The 6,704-nt window shown below is 45.8% G+C and overlaps 1 protein-coding gene across 1 annotated transcript in view; it reads right to left on the bottom strand.

Moving 5' to 3' along the window:
- The window catches only part of FAM135B (family with sequence similarity 135 member B), a 140,687-nt gene that overhangs the window by 98,659 nt on the left and 35,324 nt on the right, over positions 1-6,704 (bottom strand). The window lies entirely within an intron of this gene.

The raw sequence follows: 6,704 nt of genomic DNA, 5'->3' as shown, positions 1-6,704 counted from the left end.
AGGAGAATGTTAGCTGCTTTGAGACTCCTTCGGGTAGTGATAAAGCGGGCTATCAAATCCAAACTCTTCTTCTTCTTCTCTTCCTTGTGACTACTACCTGTGCAACCATCCTCTCCAGGTGGGCAGCCAGGCAGAGGAGCAAGGAAAAAGAGCAGGAACATGCTCTGCACACCCTGTCTCTCTATGGACATAAGAAGAACCCTTCTGGATCTAGGAGACGTCCCAATTAGTCCAAAATACTGTTCTCAGAGTGCTCAGTCAGATGCCTCTGGGGTTCCTAGGGAATAGCATATAGTTGCATCAAAGTAGGATTCTCAGCACCTAAATATAGAAGCCTGTTGCCTCTGGCAGTAAAACAGAGGTATCATGGCTAGTAGCTGCTCATTTCGCTGAACATCTGAGCTCTGATTTCAGTGGGGCACTGCCTGCAGAACATTCGGGAACCTGAGAGAAGGGGCACATTTGGTCAGATCTCCTTCTCTGAATGTACTTTCAGAGAACAATTTCCCAGGCAATGTAGGACCGCAGCCTTAGACTTGCACTATCAGAGGTAATGCATAAATTGAAACACGACCATCTTTCAGAATTCCCACTTCTCCATATGTTGCAATGCACTTCTCCAGCCGAATATTGTATACAAAAATGCATATCCCAGGCATTAAAAATTTGTATGTTGCTGAAAATAGCATATTAGAAGAAATCACTTTGCAAAAGATTTTGGGCATATTAGGCAAATAGAATTAGAAATTAGGAGAAATCCACACTAGAATGCTGGTGAATTTTCTTTTAGAAAATCACAAAATAATAATAATCACAAATGGGTACGTAAATGTGGAGAATATAACTTTGGACTGGAGAAATGAGAGATTGAGAGAAACAGATATTGACAGGTTCACCCATCCTCACACAGGACAGAGGAAGATACACGAGTATGGAGGACACATCGAGGAAGAAAACTGCTTTCAGCCTCTCATGCCTCATGTCTGACCATCTTGTAGAATATTCACAATAAACACACGAGACGTAACTGGCTGTGTTCTTAGATAAATAAGGTATACTATTCATTGTATCCAAAGGTAAATTTCAACAGAAGTAACTCATAAAGTTCAACAAACGAACAAAGCAGAAGACCCAGGGAGTCAGATCATTCTCTAGTCAGTTCATGTATAAGGTCAATCCATGTAATGGTGTCTATTCCACCTGTCTGTTCATAAAGTCCAAACAATTCACAAGAAAAGTTGTTACAGTTCCACAAAATCCTTTCACAGAGTCTAGACAAGGATTTCATGTGGATTGTTTGGACTTACTGAGGATGCTTTATGTGACCCTAGGTTTGTTTGTTGTTGTCATCTTGTAGAATAGGCATGGGAAATCTGTGGCCCATCAGTTCCAGCCAGTATAACCAATAATCTGGAATACTGGGAGTCTGCCTGGAGGGTCTGCCAGTTGTGAACTGCCCTGTGGTCTTCAGAAGAAGGGCGGTCTACAAATTTAATAAGCAACAACAACAATGAATGCAACAGATAGATACATTTTCCCAATACACCACAGGGCGGGTCCAGATAAGCAGCAGAATGTGTGCTTGCATGCATAGAGTCAACCCACAACATCTCCGTTGTAATAGGATCTCAAGGAACAGGTCTGAGCATGGACAAAGTTGTTGCTTGCCAATAGCAGCTAGTATCCTGGGGCAGAGTCACTTTCCACATACCAGAGTTACTGCATCATACCTGAATGAAGCTGGGGGGGGGGCAGGCACAGTGGTTGTGGTGATGAAGCAGGAAACAGCAAAGTCAGGCTATATCAGCACTGGTCTTGGGCAGGTGGCTTTACCACACCACACAGTGGCCGCTGGAGCAGAGAACTCAGCATTGGGCTAGGCAGACCAGTGGGCTGATTTGGGTGGCACTGTGGTCTAAATCACTAAGTCTCTTGGGCTTGCTGATCGGAAGGTCGGCAGTTCGAATCTGTGCAACAGGGTGAGCTGCCGTAGCTCTGTCCCAGCTCCTGAAAACCTAGCAGTTCAAAAGCACGCCAGTGCAAGTAGATAAATAGGGACCACTGCGGTGGGAAGGTAAACGGTGTTTCCATGCGCCCTGGTTTCTGTCACAGTGTGTACCAGAAGCAGTTTATTCATGCTGGCTACATGACCCAGAAATCTGTCTATGGACAAACGCCGGCTACCTCAGCCCGAAGTGAGATGAGCACTGCCACCCCATAGCCGCCTTTGACTGGACTTAATTGTCCAGGGATCATTTGCCTTGACCTTACCTTCAGTTTCCAGTACCTTCTCGGAAGAAAAGTGTCAGCAATAGATTTGGATCACTGCTGTTGGCTCTGAGTCACTGGGGAAGGCTCTATGGGAAGCTCCATAGATGCTTACAGCTTAGCATTTATGAAGCAATTTGCAGTGTTCAAACATGTATGCAGCCTCGAGATGCTTGGAGGAGAGGTGGGACCCAAATAACAAATGAATATTTATAGGAGAGAGCTGCAAGCAAGCATACCCAGCAACATTTGAAGAAGATTTTACGATCTCCAACCGTGAATATCGAGGGTGGTGCAGCAACACTTCCTTGCGTGTATGCTAGCTCCCTTGCATAGCAGAAGGACGATCGCACAGCCTAAGCATTGAAAGGATCAAGTTGCACATGGCCGATGGCAATAAAACACTCATGCCAGTGTGGTGTAGTGGTTAAGAGCGGTAGTCACGTAATCTGGGTAACTGGGTTCGCGTCTCCGCTCCTCCACATGCAGCTGCTGGGTGACCTTGGGCCAGTCACACTTCTCTGAAGTCTCTCAGCCCCACTTACCTCACAGAGTGTTTGTTGTGGGGGAGGAAGGGAAAGGAGATTGTTAGCCACTTTGAGACTCCTGAAGGGGAGTGAAAGGCGGGATATCAAATCCAAACTCTTCTTCTTCATGGAAGCAGTAAAGCTCAATCAAGCATTGTTTGCTTGAAAGGCAATATCATTCTTGATGTTAGAAGACTATTTACAACTTTAAGGTAAAGGTAAAGGGACCCCTCACAGTTAAGTCCGGTCACGAACGACTCTGGGGTTGCGGCGCTCACCTCGCCTTACAGGCTGAGGGAGCCGGCGTTTGTCCGCTTCCGCAGACCGTTTTCCCAGGTCATGTGGCCATCATGACTAAGCCGCTTCTGGCAAAGCCAGAGCAGTGCACAGAAACACTGTTTACCTTCCCACCGGAGCTGTATCTATTTATCTACTTGCATTGCGTGCTTTTGAACTGCTAGGTAGGCAGGAGCTGGGACCGAACAACAGGAACTCACCCCGTCGTGGGGATTTGAACCACTGACATTCCAATCGGCAAGTCCAATCGGTTTAAACCACAGTGCCACCCGCATCCCCTTTTACAACTTTTACAACTTTACTACCACACAAATAGTAAGGCACACTTCCGTTCTATATGCTGCCTGCACTCAGCTCAGTGGTCTCTCCCCTGCAGGAATTGCGCAAATCTACAGATATGTGCTCCTCAGCTATTTATTGCTGATGTAGACTAAACAATCTTGCAGTTAGATGCTTCAAGAATCTTCTCATGGTTTCTGGAAACGAATGGATCTTTCTCACTTACCCTAACATCATTTACTATAAGAGCTTGCAGAGGAGGAAGGAATGGAAACTTGTGCATCCTTAGCTTTCTTTAAAGAAAAAAAAAGCACTTGATATTTATGAAAAGGAGGATGGGAAAAACTAGGTGCGAGGATGTAGCATGGATGAATGCAAAAAATAAATTAATAGAGGGAGCCGTTGAATAGCATAGAGTCTTAGACCCACACATTAAATTCGTATGGCTGTAATCCTGTAGGCTCTTTGAAGCTAGATAATGGGAGCCGTTTTGACAGATTCTGCCTTTCAGATCTGACAGCTGCTTTGGCATGTTTGCATATGCCTTCTTTCAATACCACACAGTGCTCAAAACAAGCACCAAGGCTATCTCTTTTGTGGCAGTTCCTCAGCCAGGATGGAGCAGACTTCCTTTTTGGAGCAGAACCTCAGATAGCTGAAATGGATTTATATGTTGGTCACATCTGCAATGTACATTTTGAGCACAATTTCAAGCACATGGTGTGTCCCCTGGGAATTGTAGTTCACCCCTCTCACAAGACTACAGTTCACAGCACCATCGTGTTGTGTGCTTTCAATGGGTGCTGCTTTAAGTGGATGGCATGGATGTGCCCACAGAAGATCTCAAGAGAGAAAGACCATCTTGAACCCTATTTCCCTTCTTGGGTTTAAAGATCTGCAGAGGAGTGCCTCTTGGTAGTTCCTACACCCTCAGAGGTGCAGAGAATGGTTGGAGGCAACCTATTCTTTCTTATGTCATGGAACCCCATGTCGTTTACATGGGATTTCTAAGCAGTCACATCTTCAGAAACTAACCAGGCCCAGATTTCTTAGCTTCAGCAAGATGGTGGCCTCAGGTGCTTCCTACAGATCATACACTGGAACTAAGTTAGCCCAGCCAGCGAGCAAGAGTTCTGCCAAAGGGAATGTATGGCTCTCCAGAAGTCTGTTAATCCTAGGAACTAAGACACTCTATGTTGAGAGTTTCTGGAGGACAGCAGGAAATGTGTTGGCCAGTGGCTGGCCAGTACCACATGTCCTTCAAGATAGCTTTTGCTGCCTTTCAATGCTGCGACATCTAAAATGTGATGTTCCCTCCCCACAGGGTTGTGCCTAACATCTTCATTGAACAATTTCCCCAGTATGCACATCTTAACTGGTATTTCATTTTGTGGGACCCCACTTCTGTAACTGACTTTATACTGTTTCATTCCACGTGGAGTGGCTTTACGAGTGCTGCAACTGCATTATTCATAAAATCATAGAAGTGTAGATTTGGAGAGGATCCTAAGGGTCATCTAGTCCAATTCCCTGGAATGCAGGAATCTCATTTGACGCATCCATGACAGACGGCGATCCAACCTCTGCTTACAACCTCCAATGAAAGAGAGCCCACAACCTCCCAAGGAAGTCCATTCCCTGTAGAACATCACTTAATGTCAGAAAGTTCTTCCTGATGTTTAGTCAGAATCTCCCTCTCTCCCTCCCCCCACCTTTTAACTTGTAGCTATTAGTTTGAGTCCTACCCTCCAGAACTGGAGAAAACAACCTTGCCCCATCTTCCAGGTGTTACCCCTTGTGATATTTGAAGATGGCTATCATATCTCCTCGCAGTCTCTTTTCCAGGCTACACATACCCAGTTCCCTCAACTGTTCCTCATAAGGCTTGGTTTTCAGACCTTTGATCACCTTGGTCCTTTGCACATGCTACAGCTTCCAATATCTTTGTGAAATTGTGGCACCCAGAACTGGACACAGGACTCCAGGTGTGACCTATTGTTGTATCTTTTTTATATAATACTATGTTCTGTTGCTGTATCCCAGCCCTTGGACCTTATGGCAAAGAGCCAGGAAAAAAGAAGAAGCCAACAACAACTTACAAGCAAACAAGTAAATACATGTTGGCCCCAATCCACTTTGAGCTTGTTGACACCAGTGCTCTGAAAGCTGCTGCCATTCTGTAGTATAATCCTAGTATAATGTCTTCCATGTGACTCAGTCCTATCACCACCCCCTCCCCCAGGACTTTATTTTATTTTATTCTGATCCTTTTATTCTTTTTGCCAGCCGGCGCTTCCAACCAAACTCCCAAGGTCAGCTTCACATTGCGAAGCATCTTAACATTTCAGGGTGCATCGCTTTCTCTCTGAACATTTCATCCTGCCTACCTCGATCTGTGCAAACGGCACGTGAGATAAAAGGGCAGATAGAATGAAGCACACATTATGCAAAACACACGTGCGCACACTTGTCTCCCGGTACCTCGGATGACCTCTAGCCCGTGGTAATTAACGGAATTAATGTCTGCTGCAGGAATATAAAACATGCGAAATGGCAAAGGGCTGGAACAAAGCCCAGCAGAAGGCTTATACAAAGAGGATGTTCTGATCCTTGCAGTCAACAATTCTCCTCTGACGTGTATGTATATATAAAAAAGGGATTGTGGGTGGGTGGGGAAAGCTGCCATAGCTTCAGTGTTTGAGCTGTTTTTGGCTTCCCTCTGGAGCCCAATTATGGGGGGGGGGGGAGTAAATATTTCATAGAATCATAGAGTTTGGAAGAGACCACAAGGGCCATCGAGTCCAACCCCCTGTCAAGCAGGAAACCCCATCAGAGCACTCCTGACATATGGTTGTCAAGCCTCTGCCACGATTTAAGCCACGAGTTGGGAACCTCAGGCCTGTGGGCCAAATTTCAACCCTCCAAGCTTTCCATCTGGCTCTCATGACTCGTACCAGGTCACACCCTTTGCGGACCCTGCTCTGCACCCTCATGGATTGTTTTGGTCTGGTTGGAATGTGTCATTGAACTCTGTCAAGGCCTCTTGCTAGCCTAGATGAAAGAAAAGGGCTGTGTGAGTGTGTAGCAACTCTGCAGAGATAACATTTGCATGCCCATTTTTGCCTCCAGCCTTGCCCACCTCTGACCCCTGGAAAGCTGCCTAGATCGGAATGTGGCCTTCAGGCTGCTAAATGTTCCTCACCCTTGATCTATGCTATGGGAATTTCCATCATATAAAGCTCATCTGAGTGCTCCTTACCTCCTGCCAAAAGACCTAGTAGCTAATTTCTCTGCAATTTGGGGCTCCTGTGCCAGTAAATTTCACCCACTTTG

The sequence above is a fragment of the Podarcis liolepis genome, assembly GCF_965112155.1.
Source record: "Podarcis liolepis genome assembly, chromosome: 8".
NCBI lineage: Eukaryota > Metazoa > Chordata > Lepidosauria > Squamata > Lacertidae > Podarcis > Podarcis liolepis.
The sequence above is the reverse complement of the archived record's forward strand: the minus strand, read 5'-3'. Positions and strand labels throughout refer to the sequence as shown.